Source organism: Mirounga leonina, unplaced genomic scaffold (genome assembly GCF_011800145.1).
Source record: "Mirounga leonina isolate KUSES-001 unplaced genomic scaffold, KU_Mleo_1.0 Mir_125, whole genome shotgun sequence".
In the NCBI taxonomy this organism is placed as follows: domain Eukaryota; kingdom Metazoa; phylum Chordata; class Mammalia; order Carnivora; family Phocidae; genus Mirounga; species Mirounga leonina.
Window position 1 is genome coordinate 19,836,574 of NW_023270305.1, and position 20,259 is coordinate 19,856,832.

The window sequence follows — 20,259 nt, forward strand, 5'->3', positions numbered from 1 at the left end:
GAGCAGGGAGCCCGATGCGGGACTCGATCCAGGGACTCCAGGATCATGACCTGAGCCGAAAGCAGTCGCTTAACCAGCTGAGCCACCCAGGCGCCCTATTAATTTCATCTTCTTGAAGAAATGCTCTCATGGACTCTTGTCTCTTTTTGACTTGCCTGGAGTAGTCTGGACTAGTTGCTTCTATAGCTGGGGCACAGCTGACATCCTGAGATTTCTCTTACCCTACTGATCCTTTTTCCTCCTGGGGAGGACCCCCTTTTATCTGAATCTTGTGTCTTCCTACTTCTTGCTTTGGCGGAATCAATATTTTCCAGAGAGAAGGTGTGTGTGGGTAAATTGTTTTGAGACTTTAAGATTTTGAGAAGATATTATTTTTATTCTCCCCTTTCACTTGATTGATAACTTAAGTCTGGTAGTAGAACTCTAGAACATTCCTCCCAGCCCCTGAATATTTAATGCATTATTTTCTAGTTTCCAAGGTTAATATTAAGAAAGTAAAAGCCATTCAGATTCCTGAACTTTGTGTTGTAAACTGTGTTTTTCTCGTACCCCTTGTAAGATTTTCTTTTTTTCTCTCAGTGTTCTGAAATTTCCCATTGGTGTCTATCTTCATCTGTTATGTTGGCTACTTTAAATTGGGCCTTTAAAATCTTAGAAAATCATATTCTTTACCCCTGGGCTGTTTTCTTTAATTATTTCTTTAATGATTTCTTCCCCTTCATTTTCTCTGTTGCCCTTGCTGGAAACTTTGCCATTTGGCTGGTGGATCCCCTTAGCTGGCTCTCTTATATTTCTGTCTTTCCATTCGTGTTTTCCATCTGTTTGTCTTGCCGCTCTCCTTTCTGGAAGATCCCCCCCCCCCATCTTTATTTTCCAAACTGTCTACTGAGATTTCATGTCTACTACTGGATTTTTAATGAATTTTACTTTGGCTCTCTTGTCTCTTTAGTAACAGTCTGTTTTTGGTTCATAGATGTGTTTTATCTCTCTGACTTCATTAACATTATTTTTCTTTGCCTTGTTCCTTGTTCCTCAAAGAGTCCTTTTCCTCCAGGTTGCTTTTCTTAATTAATTAGCTATTTAATTAACTTTTATCCTAATATTCATGATAGATACTTTTTTTAAATTTTATTTTATTATGTTACGTTAGTCACCATATAATACATCATTAGTTTTTGATGTGGTGATCCACGATCCATTGTTTTTGTATAACACCCAGTGCTCCATGCAGTACGTGCCCTCCTTAACACCCATCACCGGGCTAACCCATCCCCCCACCCCACTCCCCTCTAAAACCCTGTTTGTTTCTCAGAGTCCATAGTCTCTCATGGTTCATCTCTCTCTCTGATGTCCCCCCCTTCATTTTTCCCTTCCTTCTCCTAATGTCCTCCATGCTATTCCTTTTGTTCCACAAATAAGTGAAACCATATGATAATTGGCTTTCTCTGCTTGACTTATTTCACTTAGCATAATCTCCTCCAGTCCCATCCATGTTGATGTCAAAGTTGGGTATTCATCCTTTCTGATGGCTGAGTAATATTCCATTGTATATATGGACCACATCTTTATCTATTCATCTGTTGAAGGGCATCTCAGCTCTTTCCACAGTTTGGCTATTGCGGACATTGCCGCTATGAACATTGGGGTGCATATGGCCTTTCTTTTCACTACATCTGTGTCTTTGGGGTAAATACCCAGGAGTGCAATTGCTGGGTCATAGGGTAGCTCTATTTTTAATTTTTTGAGGAACCTCCACACTGTTTTCCAAAGTGGCTGTACCAACTTGTATTCCCACCAACAGTGTAAGAGGGTTCCCCTTTCCTACAACCTCTCCAACATTTGTTGTTTCTTTCCCTGTCCATTTTTGCCATTCTAACTGTAAGGTGGTATCTCAATGTGGTTTTGATTTGAATTTCCCTGATGGCTAATGATGATGAACATTTTTTCATGTGTCTGTTAGCTATTTGTATGTCTTCTTCAGAGAAGTGTCTTTTCATGTCTTCTGCCCATTTTTTGACTTGATTATTTGTTTTCTGGGTGTTGAGTTTGAGAAGTTCTTTATAGATCTTGGATAGCAGCCCTTTATCTGCAGTGTCATTTGCAAATATCTTCTCCCATTCTGTGGATTGCCTCTGTTTTGTTGACTGTTTCCTTTGCTGTGCAGAAGCTTTTTATCTTGATGAAGGCCCAGAAGTTCATTTTTGCTTTTGTTTCACTAGCTTTTGGAAATGTATCTTGAAAGAAGTTGCTGTGGGCGATGTCAAAGAGGTTGCTGCCTATGTTCTTCTCGAGGATTTTGATGGATTCCTGTCTCACATTGAGGTCTTTCATCCATTTTGAGTTTATCTTTGTGTATGAGTTTTATTCTTCTGTGTATAGCTGTCCAATTTTCTCAGCACCATTTATTGAAGAGGCTGTCTTTTTTCCATTGCATATTTTTTCCTGCTTTGTCAAAGATTATTTGACCATAGAGTTTAGGGTCCATATCTGGGCTCTCTGTTCTGTTCCATTGGTCTATATGTCTGTTTTTGTGCCAGTACCATGCTGTCTTGGTGATCACTGCTTTGTAATATAGCTTGAAATTGGGCAACGTGATGCCCCCAGCTTTGTTTTTCTTTTTCAACATTTCCTTGGCAATTCAGGGTCTCATGATAGATACTTTTTTCATGTGTCTAATGATCCTCATGAAAGAGTAGAGGTTAGACCTGATTAGAAAATCTCAGTGGATAGGTGGTAATTCTCATCTATGAGATGCTCCATAAGCTGACCTGGCTGGGCCCTTTCATTGAAGGACTTCTTGTATCAGTATCTTTAGGTCTTTCCATTTGGGCTGGTCAGTGCGCCAGAAAAGAATCTTTCTATTTCCTGCCTGGGGGATATATGTTTGTTTCTGGGAGTTGAATCAGGAAAGAGAGCTTAGAATCTCAGTACTGGGTATGTAAACATTAGCTTCATACCCTCATTTTCAGTATCATACTCCTATGCTAATCTATACCAGAGAACCCTCAGTGTGAAGATCTGTTTTACCCCTTTCAGATAATAAACCTGCTATTTGGAGGGAAGGAAGGGTTTCGGTGACCTATTTCTCAAATAGAGTTCCAGCTAGTCTTCTTCACTTTCAGTCCCATTTCTAGAAGTACCAGGTGCTGCCGATTCCTGAGCCTTTGGGACTCTCCGCTGAGCACAGAGCCTGACACGGGGCTCCATCCCACGACCCTGAACTCATATTCTGAGCAGAAATCAAGAGTTGGACGCCCAACTTACTGAGCCACCCAGGCGCCCTCATGAGTTTTAAATACATGATAGCAATATGATTTAAAAATAACTTTGTTCTCTGTGGTAATAAAAGCATAGGCTTTTAAACTGTCTTACCCTCTTCATCAGTGAGCACAGAATACTGCCCAAATTTCACTTTTTTAAAAAAAATTTATTTATTTGACAGAGAGAGGGAGAACACAAGCAGGGGGAATGGCAGGGAGAGGGAGAGGGAGAAGCAGGCTCCTGCTGAGCAGGGAGTCTGGGGAGGGACTCGATCCCAGGACCCTGGGACATAACCTGAGCCAAAGGCAGTGGCTTAACTTACTGAGCCACCCAGGCGCCCCAAATTTCACTTTCTACATGTCACCTCCTGCTCTTAAGATGGCAGTGGCTCACTTTGTAATTAAGCACTGATTTTTATCCTGCATTCTAGACTTTTCATGACAGAACCATGTCTTTCTGGGCTCATATTCCATTACACCTTATTCTCAACCCAGTAAGTCTGGATTCTTCATGGTCCTACTCCTGCTTTATGACTTTCTAACTGTGTGTTTGCTGTTCTTGGAGGCTGAAAGTCTGTCCCTACCTTTTTCTAATGATTACAATCTTACTTTTCCCTCACCACTTATTTCCAATGTTACTTCTTTCATGCAATCTTTATTTTAGTGTTCATTCATTTATTCATCCTTCTGTTCAATCTATATTTATTGAGCTCCTACAGTGTGCCAGGCAGCATACCAGGAAAGCACATAAGACATTGTTCTTACCTTCATGGATCTTACAGTGCAATCAGAATAGGGTAGGAGTACAAGATAGATGTTAAAGATTTATTTATTTATTTGAGAGAGCGAGAATGAGAGAGAGAGAGTACACGAGAGGGGGTAGGGTTAGAGGGAGAAGCAGGCTCCTCGCTGAGCAGGGAGCCCAATGTGGGACTCGATCCAGGGACTCCAGGATCATGACCTGAGCCGAAGGCAGTCGCTTAACCAACTGAGCCACCCAGGCACCCCGGAGATAGATGTTAAATAATCACACAATAAATATACAGTTATAAGTTGTGATGAGTATTACAAAGGAAAAGTATGAAGTCCTGTGAGAGGATCTGATTGTGTTTGGGAAGTTGATGAAGGTTTCCATGCTTAAGTGATACTTCAGCTGTGGTTGAAGGATGAAGTGGGGACGAACATTTGTGGTCAAGGAAAGGACAAGTGAAAATGCCAGGAGGTGTGAAGACTAAGTAATAGTCAAAGACCTGAAGGAAGGCCACAGGGGCAGAGAGCAGAGGGAGAGGGTGGGACAGTGGTAGATTGTGGGGCTGGAGAGGTAAGCAGGGACTACATCCAGCAAGGCCCTATAGTCCAGCTTAGGGAACTTTGGGCTTTACCATACAGCTAAGAAAAAGTTCCTGGAGTGGTTTCAGTGGGAGAACTTATGATTAGATTTGTATTTTTACAAGGTCACTCCCATTGCAACAGGTAAAGTACATTGGATGGGTCCAGAATGGAAGCAGAGAGACTATTTAGGAGGTAGTTGCAATTCATACATATGGGAAGTAGTGGTGACTTGAGCTCAGGTGATGACAGTGGTGATGGAAAGAATGTTTGAGAAATATTTAGGAGGTAAAATTGCAGGACTTGCTAAGGGACCAGATGTGGCTGGTAAGGGAGAAGGAAGAATGAGGGAAGATTTTTTTTTTTTTTAAGATTTTTAAAATTTATTTATTTGAGAGAGAGAATGAGAGACAGAGAGCACGAGAGGGAAGAGAGTCAGAGGGAGAAGCAGACCCCCCGCTGAGCAGGGAGCCTGATGCGGGACTCGATCCCGGGACTCCAGGATCATGACCTGAGCCAAAGACAGTCGCTTAACCAACTGAGCCACCCAGGCGCCCTGAGGGAAGATTTTTAAGTTTCTGGCTTGCTCAACTAGGGGAATCTTGGTGCTATTCACTGAGATGGAGAACAATTTTATTCCCTTTTATTTTGCATATTTTTTATCTGACTCTCCACTGAAATAGGAGCTTGATGAGGGAGAGAGTTTGCCTTAGTCATTTCTGTATTTGTACCCCCAACTCCGAAGTATCCTGCCCAGTGTTTATACCAGTGGAAGAGAGAAATAATACTTGACCCTGATTTGGGGAGCTGGAATGTGACTGAGAGTTTACCTCCATCTTTACTTCTAAAATATATATATTTTCAAGTTGTATAAAGACTAAGTGAGATGGCAAATGTAAAATATTTGGGAGAGAAAAAAAGGACTCTCAAAAGGAATTTATTTCATCATTATTATTATGCTTATGCTTTCTTTGGCCCTCATGTTAAATTCCACACATTTCTTTTATTTGTAAAAAGAACTAGGGAAGACATTTTAGCTAGGATCTAATCATTTCCAAACATAATGAGATGGATTAGTTTTTGCCACACACACCACTCCATGGGGCGTCTGCTGAACCACTTCCAGATATTATTCCACATGTGTTTGTGGAAACTTCTGTTAGCCCACATCTGAGCAATCACCTTTCCATTTGGTTTCTCTGAAAAATTTCACACTCTTATAACGGAAGCAAGGAAAATAGAACACCTTTAATGAGCAATTACAATTAATACACCAACTTAGAAGTGTGTTTGAAAGATAACTATTTTGATATAGTGTGTTAACTCTTAGTGTATATGTTCATAATTATGTTTGATTTTGATTTTCTTTAAGTTTTATGGCTAGTATTTTTCTAAGACAATTTTTTGGGTATTTTTGAAAAGAAGCCGTAGTCCTGGTTCAATGCAGATGCAAGGGTTACTAGAGAGATGTTTTGTGGCCGTGGCCTGCTAAATGGCAAATCATTTTATGGTAATAAGGGGCTGGGTTAAATCAGTGTTTGTTCACCATGGCTGAAGCTTTTAAAAATACCAGTTCCCAGGAGCTACCCCAGATCAGTTAAATCAGACACTGTGGGATGGGATCTGGCATTATTATTAACATTATTTAACAGCCTCTCCATGTGATTTTACTGTGCATCCAGCATTGACAACCACTGTATCAGTTAATCTGACTTTTTTTTTTTCCCTAGATGATCTAACTTGCACAGTCTATGAATTATTTTGTTTTTCTTGGAAGGAACTTCCTATTATACTGCAGTCTTTTTATTCGAATTGCTGATGGCATTTCCCTTGTCCATTTTTCAATTTAAGTATTAGGGAAATTGAAGAAGTAAACATTACAATTTTATGCTTCTGAGATCTCTAAAATATAAGCAGAGAGGTGGGCAGTTTTGGTATTAGCTGGGCTGCCAGTTGATACGCAAATGAGGGGCTGTCTTGCACACCAGTCTGTTACTTAAGCAGTGTGTCTGTGTACCCAAGGACCTAACTGACTCCTTCAAGGAGTATTCTTGCCTCAGCATCCAGATCAGGACCCAGAGTCATCTGAAACAATTTAATTTGACATGGAGGAAATCATTGAGTAGACATCCAAATGTAGAGGCTATTAGGTTGGTGCTGATGTGCAGCTGGGCTGGGAAACATTGATCTAATACAACTCCTTATAAAATGTCAAATACAATTTAGATACCCTGTAATTAATTACCATATGTGTAGCATAGGACTAGCTGTGTGACTCTGGGCAAGTTAATTTACCTTCCCTAAGCCAGAGTTCTGATGTGTAACATGGAGCTAGTAATACTACCTTTTAATTGGATTGTGGTGACACTTGGTTGAGATATTTTGTGCAAAGAGCTTAGCTCAGTGCTCGGTACATGTCAGTCATTTTAAAAAGTTACCTATTATTACTATGACTACTACTGTTCCTGCTGTTATTTTTTTTGGTGTGTGTGGTGGTAGTGGTTGATATTGTTATTATTGATCTCTGGTCAAGGATGTCTCCAGACAAATTCCCAGTCATAAACATATCATTTTGCCTGTCATTTCTTTCTTTCTTTTTTTTTTTTTTTTAAAGATTTTATTTATTTATTTGACAGAGAGAGAGACACAGCGAGAGAGGGAACACAAGCAGGGGGAGTGGGAGAGGGAGAAGCAGGCTTCCCACGGAGCAGGGAGCCCAATGCAGGGCTCGATCCCAGGACCCTGGGATCATGACCTGAGCCGAAGGCAGACGCTTAATGACTAAGCCACCCAGGCACCCTGTTGCCTGTCATTTCTTAAGTCTCACACTCCCAGCCTGGGGGCCACAGGTTTGGGGAACTTGGGGGTTGAGAAGCATAGTTATGTACTAACCTTCAGCCTTTCTTTGTAACTCTTCTTTACATCTTTTACTTTCTCCCAGGCCATTTGCCCCTTGGTTGAATCACAAGTATCCTGACTCTGCTGGAGACCACATTCTCCAAGTTTTTCATATGTTCATTCATAAATTCATTTATTTATTTCCTCATTCAAGGTAATACTTAGGAACTGAAAATAAGTAAATATTCTGAAAAGTTTTTTTTCCTGAGGCAGAAATCATTTGTACTGAAGCCTACAAACAGAGCAACTTCATTTTCTGTTGCATTTAGAGCGAGAGCATGTTTTTTTTTAAAAGAAGTAGGGAAGGACCTCAGAGAAAACTTCATGTTGCCTCCAAGGCCCTGAAAGCCACTCTCTCACACCCCAAATCACATTTTCAGGAGAAATTTCCTTCCTGAGGTGCTAGAAGAGACTGTCAAGGCATAGACTCCAGACCCCAGCCTTCTGTCTAGCGCATGGCAGACACTTGGTAATGATACTTCTCTCCACCTTATATTTGCATTAAGCTACGAGCTGTATCCATCACATTGTTGGGCAGGTAGCATGTACACATTACTACTCATTTATTTGTTTGGAGGTGTGACTAGGGGTTTGAAATCCTGAGCAAAAAAAAAATGTTATTTCCACAGAAGTGAAAGGATGAAGAAAGTTTGCAAACTCGTGTTTGTTGCCTTTGTATCACTGAGGTCCTTGCTCATTAGTGTCTGGGAATCCAGGTCAGACTTTCAATATGTTTATTCACATGTTAGGTGCTATAGGAAGTGACAAGCTGCTGGTAGTGTTACTTGTGTAATGCAAGATGTGGAAATGAATCTTTATGTTCTTTCCATGTGGACTCCTGAGGCAAAAAAGAACATCAGGGGCCTTGGTTTGTAAAATATGTCCTTATTCACCATTTCTCTTCTCTTTTAAAGGCCTATATATGGGCTTACATAACTGACAGTAATTACATGTTCAATTTGGTTTATTTTCTCATTTTTTTATGTGCCTGCTATTCTCCTGCGTTCCTGATTTTAAGAACTGATTCCGTATATGTTGCCTTAATTAATTTGGATGTTGTGTTTCTTTAGATTCTGAGGCATGGGTCTTCTGATTATGCATTTTGTTTTTGAGCACTAGGAGTTTAGTTACCATCTCTTCCTTGAGGGACCTGAATGGAGCCATAATTCAGGAAGGATACCTACATATTGGCATACTTGCTGAATTCAAGGGTTTGGTTGTGGAAAATCTTTTTTTTTTAATTAACTTTTTGATTTTAATTCCACTATAGTTAACCTACATGTTATATTAATTTTGGGTGTACAATATAGTGATTCAATAATTATATATGTTACTCAGTGCTCATCAAGATAAGTATACTCTTAATCCCTGTTTCACCCATCCTCTTACCCACCTTCCTCTCTGGTAACCATCAGTTTGTTCTCTATATTTAAGAGTCTGTTTCTTGGTTTCTCTCTCTCTCTTTTTAAAAGATTTTATTTATTTATTTGACAGAGAGAGCACAAGCAGGGGGAGCGGAAAAGGGAGAAACAGGGTCCCTGATGAGCAGGGTGCCTGATGCAGGGCTCAATCCCAGGACCCTAGTATCATGACCTGAGTCATGATCTACATATGAGTGAGATCATATGGTATTTGTCTTTCTCTAACTGACTAATTTCACTTAGCATTGTACTCCCTAGCTCCTTCCATGTAGTTTCAAAGGCAAGATTTCATTCTTTTTTATGACTGAATAATATTCCATTATATATATACACCACCTCTTCTTGATCTATTCACCTATTAATGAACACTCAGGCTGCTTCCATAATTTGGCTATTGTAAATAATGCTGCAATAAACATAGGGGTGCATGTGTTCCTTTGAATTAGTGTTTTTGAATTTTTTTATATAAGTACCCAGTAGTGTGATTAATGGATCATAGCGTAGTTCTATTTGTAACTTTTTGAGGAACGTCCATACTGTTTTCCACACAGTAACTAATCTAATCAGTTTGCATTTGGTTATGGAAAATCTTTTTTTTTTTTAAAAAGATTTTATTTATTTATTTGAGAGCGAGAGCGAGAGCGAGAGAGTGAGAGAGAGAACATGAGAGGGGGTAGGGTCAGAGGGAGAAGCAGACTCCCTGCCGAGCAGGGAGCCCGATGTGGGACTCGATCCTGGGACTCCAGGATCATGACCTGAGCCGAAGGCAGTCGCTTAACCAACTGAGCCACCCAGGCGCCCTGGTTATGGAAAATCTTGATTTGTCTTGAAAATACTCTTGTTTTTTTTTTTTAAATAAAAGAATATGTATTTATTGCAAAAGTATTTGAAACTAGAAGAAATTTTTATAAGGAAAGTAAAATTACTTTCAGTTTGACCATGTGTGTAAACACACATACCTATTATCCTCCTTAACCCCTCTTCCCTGGATCAATTTAATAAAATTATATTCTGTTTACTCAGTATTATATCAGAAATTTTGATCATGTTGTTATACCTTTTTTTTTTTTCCAGCTTTATTGAGATATAATCGACATACAGCACTGTGTAAGTTTAAGGTGTATGTATCTTATGGTTTTTAGTGCAGTTGTAAATGGGATCAATTCCTTGATTTCTCTTTCTTCTGCCTTAGTGTATAGAAATGCAACTGAATTCTGTGCATTGATTTTATATCCTGTGACTCTGCTGAATTCCTGTATCAGTTCTAGCAATTTTTGGGTGGAGTCTTTTGGGTTTTCTACGTAGATTACCATGTCATCTGCGAAGAGTGCAAGTTTGACTTCTTCTTTGTCAATTTGGATGCCTTTTATTTCTTTTTGTTGTCTGGTTGCTGAGGCTAGGACTTCCAATACTATGTTAAAGAATAGTGGTGAGAGTGGACATGCCTGTTGTGTTCCTGATCTTAGGGGAAAAGGTCTCAGTTTGTCCCCATTGAGGATGATATTCACTGTGGGTTTTTCTTATATGGCTTTTATGATATTGAGATATGTTCCCCTCTATCCCTACACTGCAGAGAGTTTTTATCAAGAAAGGATGCTGTATTTGTCAAATGCTTTTTCTGCATCTATTGAGAGGATCATATGGCTCTTGTCCTTTCTTTTATTAATGTATCACATTGATTGATTTGTGGATGTTGAACCACCCTTGCAGCCTTGGAATAAATCCCACTTGGTTGTGGTGAATAATCCTTTTAATGTATTCTTGGATCCTATTGGCTAGTATCTTGGTGAGAATTTTTGCATCCATGTTCATCAGGGATATTGGTCTGTAATTCTCCTTTTTGGTGGGGTCTTTGTCTGGTTTTGGGATCCAGGTAATGCTGGCCTCATAGAATGGGTTGGGAATAAACCTAACCAAAGAGGTACAGGATCTGTATTCTGAAAACTACAGAAAATTCATGAAAGAAATTGAGGAAGACACAAAGAAATGGAAAAATGTTCCATGTTCATGGATTGAAAGAACAAATATTGTTAAAATGCCTATCCTTGCCTCAGCAATAAGACAACAAAAAGAAATAAAAGGCGTCCAAATTGGCAAAGAAGAAGTGAAACTCTCACTTTTTGCAGATGATATGATACTTTATGTGGAAAACGCTAAAGACTTCACCCCAGAACTGCTAGAACTCATACAGGAATTCAGTCAAGTGGCAGGATATAAAGTCAATGCACAGAAGTCAGTGGCATTCCTATACACCAACAAGGCAGAAGAAAGAGAAATTAAGGAGTTAATCCCATTTACAATTGCACCCAAAACTATAAGATACCTAGGAATAAATCTAACCAAAGAGGCAACTCAGAAAATTATAGAATACTCATGAAAGAAATTGAGGAAGACACAAAGAAATGGAAAAATGTTCCATGCTCATGGATTGGAAGAACAAATATTGTGAAAATGTCTATGCTACCTAGAGCAACCTACACATTTAATACAATCCCTATCAAAATACCATCCACTTTTTTCAAAGAAATGGAACAAAGAATCCTAAAATTTGTATGGAACCAGAAAAGACCCCAAAAAGCCAGAGGAATGTTGAAAAAGAAAAGCAAAGCTGGTGGCATCACAATTCCGGACTTCAAACTCTATTACAAAGCTGTCATCATCAAGACAGTATGGTACTGGCACAAAAACAGACACATAGGTCATGGAACAGAATCGAGAGCCCAGAAATGGACCCTCAACTCTATGGTCAACTAATCTTCGACAAAGCAGGAAAGAATGTCCAATGGAAAAAAGACAGTCTCTTCAACAAATGGTGTTGGGAGAATTGGACAGCCACATGCAGAAAAATGAAACTGGACCATTTCCTTACACCACAACAAAAATAGACTGAAAATGGATGAAAGACCTAAATGTGAAACTGGAATCCAACAAAATCCTAGAGGAGAACACAGGCAGCAACCTGTTCGACCTCATATCAGCAACTTCTTCCTAGAAACATTGCCAAAGGCAAGGGAAGCAAGGGCAAAATGAACTATTGGGACTTCATCAAGATGAAAAGCTTTTATTTATTTATTTATTTATTTATTTATTTATTTATTTATTTATTTATTTAAGACAGAGAGAATGAGAGAGAGAGAGCACATGAGAGGGGGGAGGGTCAGAGGGAGAAGCAGGTTCCTTGCTGAGCAGGGAGCCCGATGCGGGCCTCGATCCAGGGACTCCAGGATCATGACCTGAGCCGAAGGCAGTTGCTTAACCAACTCAGCCACCCAGGTGCCCCAAGATGAAAAGCTTTTGCACAGCAAAGGAAACAGTCAACAAAACCAAAAGATAACCGATAGAATGGGAGATGATATTTGCAAATGACATATCAGATAAAGGGCTAGTATCCAAAATCTATAAAGAACTTATCAAACTCAATACCCAAAGAACAAATAATCCAATCAGGAAATGGGCAGAAGACATGAACAGACATTTCTGCAAAGAAGACATCCAAATGGCCAACAGACACATGAAAAAGTGCTCCACATCACTTGGCATCATGGAAATCCGAATCAAAACCTCAGTGAGATACCACCTCTCACCAGTCAGAATGGCTAAAATTAACAAATCAGGAAATGACAGGTGTTGGCAAGGATGCAGAGAAAGGGGAACCCTCCTACGCTGTTGGTGGGAATGCAAGCTGGTGTAGCCACTCTGGAAAACAGTATGGAGGTTCCTCAAAAAGTTGAAAATAGAGCTACCCTACAACCCAGCAATTGCACTACTGGGTATTTACCCCAAAGATACAAATATAGTGATCCAAAGGGGTACTTGCACCCTGATCTTTATAGCAGCAATGTCCACAATAGTCAAACTATGGAAAGAGCTGAGATGTCCACCAACAGATGAATAGATAAAGAAGATGTGGTATATATACAATGGAATATTACTCAGCCGTCAAAAAGAATAAAATCTTGTCATTTGCAAGGATGTGGTTGGAACCAGAAGGTATAATGCTAAGTGAAATTAGTGAGTCAGAAAAATACAAATACCATATGATTTCACTCATATGTGGACTTTAAGCAACAAAACAGATGAACTTAGGGGAAGGGAAGGAAAAATAAAATAAGACAAAAACAGAGAGGTAGACAAACCATAAGAGACTCTTAACTATAGGAAACAAACTGAGGGTTGCTGGAGGGGAGGTTGGTGGGGGGAAGGGATAATTGGGTGATAGGCATTAAGGAGTGCACTTGATATAATGAGCACTAGAGATTACACAGAACTGATGAATCACTAAATTCTACCTCTGAAACTAAAAATACACTGCATGTTAATTAAATTGAATTTAAATAAAAACATTTTTAAAAGTTTAAGGTGTATGGCATAATGATTTGACTTACATATATTGCAAAATGGTTACCACAACAGGTTAATTATCACCTCATATAGATAGAAAAAAAAGAAAAAGAAAAATGTTTTTTTTTCATCGTGATGAGAACTTCTGGATTTACTCTCTGCAACTTTCAAGTATACCAAATAGCAGGCTTAACTGTGGTCATCATTCCATTACACTTTTTGAGAGCATTATTTTTAGTGGCTGTATAATATTCTGTGTTTTGGATAGATAACTTATCTGTTCCCTCATGCTTTGTCATTTAGGTTGTTCCTGATTTTTCCTAATTACCAATAATGGTATGAGTAGACAGTATATGCTGCAGGTATGATTTATAGGTGACACTGATAATATTCCAAGTTGTTAGCTCTAATCTAGATCAGGGCCAAGTCTGATAGCTGTGCTAGTAGAAGGTTGGAAGTTTATTCCTCACTTTTAACTTTTACCTGATTTTTTTTTTTTTTTAAAGATTTTATTTATTTATTTGAGAGAGAGAATGAGATAGAGAGCATGAGAAGGGGGAAGGTCAGAGGGAGACGCAGACTCCCTGTCGAGCAGGGAACCCGATGCGGGACTCGATCCCGGGACTCCAGGATCATGACCTGAGCCGAAGGCAGTTGCTCAACCAACTGAGCCACCCAGGCGCCCAACTTTTACCTGATTTTTAACACGTAGTTTGGTTTGGAGCTTGTTTCTAAGTTTACGCAACAGTTCCTTTTCCAGTGAATCTATCATTTTGTTCTTAATTCGCTATTCTGCTTCCCTGTCTAGTGAGGTATTCTTTAACACACAAACAGGGCCAAATGATACTGCCAAACCTTTTGATTCAATTCTCCTACATTCATTGTTACTTTGTGGGATAAATGTTGAGAATTATCTACTTCATTCCACAAAGTATTTCTTGTGCTTTAAAAGGATCATAGAATAAAAGAAGAAAATATGAAGATACATGAAGATGGAATCATGAAAAATAAATCTTAACTAAGGTAAGAATTTAAATCTCAGAAAAGCTTTAGAACACAGAAATGTGGCCCAAAGGGCTCCCAGTTACTAGGTTTGAGCTTGAATTAGACCCTGAACTGCCAAAACAAAGTGGGAACCATATCCTGTCACATAATTCACAAAGATCTCAAACTGAAAATATACTGTGCATTAGGAGGTAAAGCACTTTGTGGTGCACAGAAACAATTTTACCTTATTCAGTCTACCTTGTCCATTCTATTACAGGCATTCTAGAATATTTCATGATTGCTCTTAAGAAATATCTTTCTGTTGAGGCGTAAGACATAAAAAAATAGAAAAGTATAAAACACCCAAATGGTGGCCCCTGTATATATTCAAAATGCATGTGCCTTATTCAGCTGGGTTTGACCTGAGATTCCAAACTTCTCTTTAAATTTATTTATTCATTTTTGACTGGGTAAGACATTCACATCACATGGTTCAAAATACATAAGGTACCAAAGCACACACAGCAAAAGTCTTCCTCTTACTCCTGTCCTGCAGCCACCCTGCTCCCTAGCCCAGGGGTAAGCCACGCTACCCATTTCTTGTCACGGTCTTTCTTTTTTAGGGTCCTCAGGATTTGATGAAACCATCAAATGAGATCAGGAAAGAAATAAAACTTATCAGATGATTTCAATCCTTGGCTTGGAGGAAGAGAAATGCACATAACTGTGCCCTCAGAATGTTGACTCAGTTTGGCTGTTGTGATCTCTGTGGTCAGGGCTGGCTTCCTGGGCACACAACTTGTAAGGTTGCACAGGGCCGCCTGGACTTGCTTTAGTGCTCTGCTCTCACCGTCTCGAAATTCTTCATGAATTTTGAATACAGTGAAAATGCGTTTTCATTTTGCACTGGGTCCCACAGATTATGTAGCCAGTGCTGTTGGAAATACTTTTCAGATTTAAAAAACCAGTATAATTTATGACTCGAGTAGTCCCTGATGGACATGGGACAGTCACCTGGTGTGTGAATAAAATTCAGGTTCTCACCAGTCTCTGAGGTACACCGTGTTGAAACATTGGCTGAAAATGTGAGAAACCTCCTGGTAGAATAAAATTTCTAAAAGAATGGGAAAACAGCGAACTGAATAGTAATGAACTACTTTTGAAAGCTAAATTCCACATAGATTCATTATATTTACGTGATTGTATGTGTAACATTCGTCTTATTCTTAAAGACCTAAAGGTTTGGTTTTGGCAACTGACGTTTTAACCGTAACTAATGACTGAGGTTATACTTGACGATGGGCACTTAATATGTTTTTGCACTCACACATTATTTTTGTGTGTGTTTGTGTTTTTCATGTAAACCACAGCTACTGGATATTAAGTTCTGGCCTCAGTTGTTGCTGGAGAAGTTAGGTGGTTAATGTCCAGAAAAGCTCTGTGCAAATGCAGTTGTTCCATTCCCACCAGGGAATGGAACTAGAAGAGTTTAATCTGCCTCATCTATTGCCATGATGCAGACACATGCTGTGTTCTTGGGGAACAACATCTGCATTGAGAACAAAAACTCTGGCATCGACAACTTAGAGATGGAAGAGCTACTAGACTTCGGGAGTAAGGCCATCATTTTGTAGGGCTTATGGGAGTGGAGTCATGGTAGAAATCTATTAATAAATGTGTAGTACCCCGTGGATGGCCTTTGAGCATGGGCACTTACTGAGGCTTTATAATGAGGGCTGTGATGCCAAATGAGGCTTTCCAGCCTAGTGTTGACTTCATGGGTAGTAGGGTTGCCAGATGCCCAGCTAAATTTGAATTTTAGGTGAGCAACAAATAATTTTTTGAGTAGAAGTATATCCCAAATATTGCATAATTTTTAAGCATTGGTATGTCCTATGAAACATTTGGGACATATTTATAATAAGAAAAAAATGACTAGTTTGTCTGAAATTCAGATTTAACTGGATTTCCTATATTTTTAGCTGCTAAATCTGGTCATCCCACTTTGGGGCAACATAAGCATGGGGTTCTCAGAAAAGGATGCAGGTGGGATCAGAGCTACTCCTTCAGCCACACCACTTAGGGCCAGTTACTAGATCACAGTGGAAACTCTGGAGGTCAGATGAGAACCCACTGCATACTTCTTACAGTTCATTGTATGTTAACGGTGAGTGGAGAGTTGAATCAAGTTCTCATTAATAATTAACATTAATTTGGCACTTACTATGTGCTGGTCACTGTGTAATGTGCATTACTTGCATTATTTAATTTAATTGTTAAAAATCTAACGAGAGAGAAACTATTACTAATCTTTTTTAAAAGAGGAGAAACAGGGTCCCCTCCCACCTACAATTGCAATATAATTCACATACCATAAAAGTCACCCTTTTAAAGTATATGGTTCAGTAACTTTTGGTATGTTCACCAGGATATTCAGCCATCACCACAGTCAAATTTCAGGATATTTTCATTACCTGCAAAAGAAACCTGGTACACCACGTTAGCAGTCACTCTCTGTTCTTCTAAGTCACCGGAGCCTGGGAACCACTAATCTGCTATCTCTATGAATTTACCCATTCTGGACATTTCATATAAATGAAATCATATCGTATGTAGACTTTTTTGACTGGTTGTTTCACTTAACATGATTTTTTTTTTTTAAGATTTTATTTATTTATTTGACAGAGACACAGTGAGAGAGAGAACACAAGCAGGGGGAGTGAGAGAGGGAGAAGCAGGCTTCCTCCTGAGCAGGGAGCCCAATGTGGGGCTCAAACCCAGGACCCTGGGATCATGACCTGAGCCGAAGGCAGACGCTTAATGGCTGAGACACCCAGGCGCCCCTAACATGATGTTTTTAAGGTTTATCTACATTGTGGCTTGTATCAGCGCTCCCTTTCCTTTTTATGGCTGAATAATACTCCACTCTAGGGATGTAGTACATTTTGCTTATCCATTCATCAATTGATGAACTTTTGGGTTGTTTCCCCTTTTGGGCTGTTAGGAAGAATGTTGCTATGAAGACAGAGGTTTGATAGGGTAAGCAATTCACTCAATGTCATGCAATACATAGATGAAAGATCTAAGATGCAAAGATTTGATGAAAAAGATCTGAGATGATTCAGAACCTGACCTTGCAACAATTGTTTCATGTTTTGTCTTGGTAGTCTCAAAAATCCTGCCTTCATGAAGTCTCACATCTTTTTGCAACTCCTTGGGTCCAGATTAACTTGTTGGGTTCTTAGTGATGAGATCCAGAGTGGTTATAACCAGATAAATGGCCATCTCCTTGCAGAATTCTGCCCTAAGAACACATATTAATGACTGGAATTGCAACTTGTTACATATTTCCATATTGCAGCCCAAAGAAGGAAGATGAGGAGAGATCCCTCTAGTTTTCCCCATTCTCTGTCTTAATTCCAAATCCTCTAATTCTTACTGCTCAGGTTTAAAAAAAAAAAGATACATAAAAGAATATTTTGTGGCTTTTTCTGAAGCTTGGCAAAGTTAATACTTTATATTAGGTTTCCTCTCTTGTGCTGCTGAGGAGCAGAAAATAAAAAGAAAATAAGCACACACACACACAAAAACACAACCCCCCCCCCACAAAACCCAAAAAACCCCCAAAACCCTACACATAAAACAAAGAAACAAAAAAACACCAAAAAACCCCTCAAACAAACAAAAACTCCCATAAAGCAGGAGAGAAATGGTTTGAGGGCCTCTGTGGTTTTATTGCTTGTGTCAATTTCTCTCTTTTTATACCATCCAACTGTGCAAAGGCCTGCAGCTCCTACAAACAAGAGGCAGTATGGAGAACAGCAGAGAAGCCAAAGAAGGCATCCAATATCACTCCTTAGTAGTGACTCACTGGAGTTCCACCCACTATAAACAAGAATCCCAAAATACAGAAGGGAGACATGCATTTCTTTTCCTTCTTAGAGTTCCAGTTAGCCAATATTTAACCATTCAACTAGGAAACGTACATGCTTCATTCCAATATCAACATCTTTTGCACAGTGCTTTATTAGGGAGAGCATAAAAAGGGGAACACATTTGAGTTGAGCTGCTTAAAACAAAGCACACTGTGCCACCTGGTTGGAAGGAAGGCAGACTTCCCCTGGGGGCATGATTTCAAGCTGGGGCAAGCAAAGGTAAAATCTTGAGTTCATATTTCCATTAAAAACAGGGATTATGATTTTGATCCTGCTGTTCAGTGTTCTCTCTCCCATTTTTTCCCAAATGAAAAATCCCCAGTCTGTCAAAAATAAAAATTAAGAAGAATCTTTCTGGTACCCTGCAGCAGAGCCACAAAGCTCCACCATACATTAAAGCTCTTGTACCATGATTCTGCTCACAAGGCCCCCAGATGCTTCTGTGTGGCTTCCTCACAGCAATGGGTGCAAGGAACTCTTTGCTTTAATTCCAGGGGGGTTATATGATTGGGGCAAATCATATAACTTGCCAGTGTCTGAATTCTAACTTGTAAAATGGGCAAAAGAGACTTAATCCACAGGGGTTTAAAGAAACTAATTAAAATTTAAAAGACTTTCTTGGATTTACAATAAAGAATAAGACTACCAAATTCTCATTGTTATCCTCCTGCCCTAAGGGACCCAACAGACTTTCATGCATATGAGCCTATTTATTTATTTATTTATTTTTTCATATTTTATTTTATTTTTATTATTTTTTTTATTCTTATGTTAATCCCCATACATTACATCATTAGTTTTATATGAAGTGTTCCATGATTCATTGTTTGTGCATAACACCCAGTGTTCCATGCAGAATGTGCCCTCCTCAATACCCACCACCAGGCTAACCCATCCTCCCACCCCCCTCCCCTCTAGAACCCTGTTTGTTTTTCAGAGTCCATCGTCTCTCATGGTTCGTCTACCCCTCCGATTTCCCCCGCTTCATTCTTCCCCTCCCGCTACCTTCTTCTTCTTCTTTTTTTTTCTTAACATATATTGCATTATTTGTTTCAGAGGTACAGATCTGAGATTCAACAGTCTTGCACAATTCACAGCGCTTACCAGAGCACATACCCTCCCCAGTGTCATATGAGCCTATTTAAACTTTGCAGATCCCTCATGAGTCAGAAGAAGACAGATCTCAACACTCACATTCTACAAGGAGAGACTGAGGACTTCAGAAGTTAAACTGAGTACCTACCCTACCTGACTCCCAGTGGGATGCAGTTTTCACAAAGTCATATTGTACTTTAGTAGAGTTATGGAGAAAACTTGGTTTTATGATTCACAATTGTCTCCCAGGGGAGCTCTTGTGAATATTTTTACTGCCCAGTAATTTATGTAACAGGAAAAGAATGTGCTGATGTACTTGCTCCATGATGTCATAGTATATAGATGATATGGAGAAAATAGATACCTTTAGAGAAAAAAATAAAGAAGAAAAAGAATAATTCAGAACAACAATTTGGAAATGATACATTTCTGTCTAAGTCAGACACTAATACACACACACACACATACACGCACACATACGGCCTTAGGGGAGTGACAAAGTATGAGTTTTATCTTTATATATAATGAAAATTATTCTCCCAATGGCAGTTTAACTTATCTTAATGGAATATTACCAGTATATTAAAAAATTCCTATAAATTACTCAGCTGGCTTTTATAATACTGGCCTATTCTATTTTAAATATCTAGGAAGTTATATTCTGCTTCTAATTGGACTTAATACAACTGGTTAGAAAAGAGTCAATTGCTCACTTTGGGGAAATATAATAACTCTTCTGGGCAGTTTGGGTGCCACGTAGTACATTGGATGAGGTAATTTTCTAAATGGTATCCTAGAATTAATGCACATTTGAAAGAGTCATTTACCCTTTTTTAGAGGTAGGTGCAGGCTTTACAATGGAATTCAATGGCTAAATCTAATTAAAACACCAGTCATGTGATTTTTTTATGCTTACTCAGTCCCAGTCTTGGAAAAGTACCCTGAGTAATCCCTCCTCTAGGGAGTAACCCCTAGGGCTGTCGGCTCCTGATG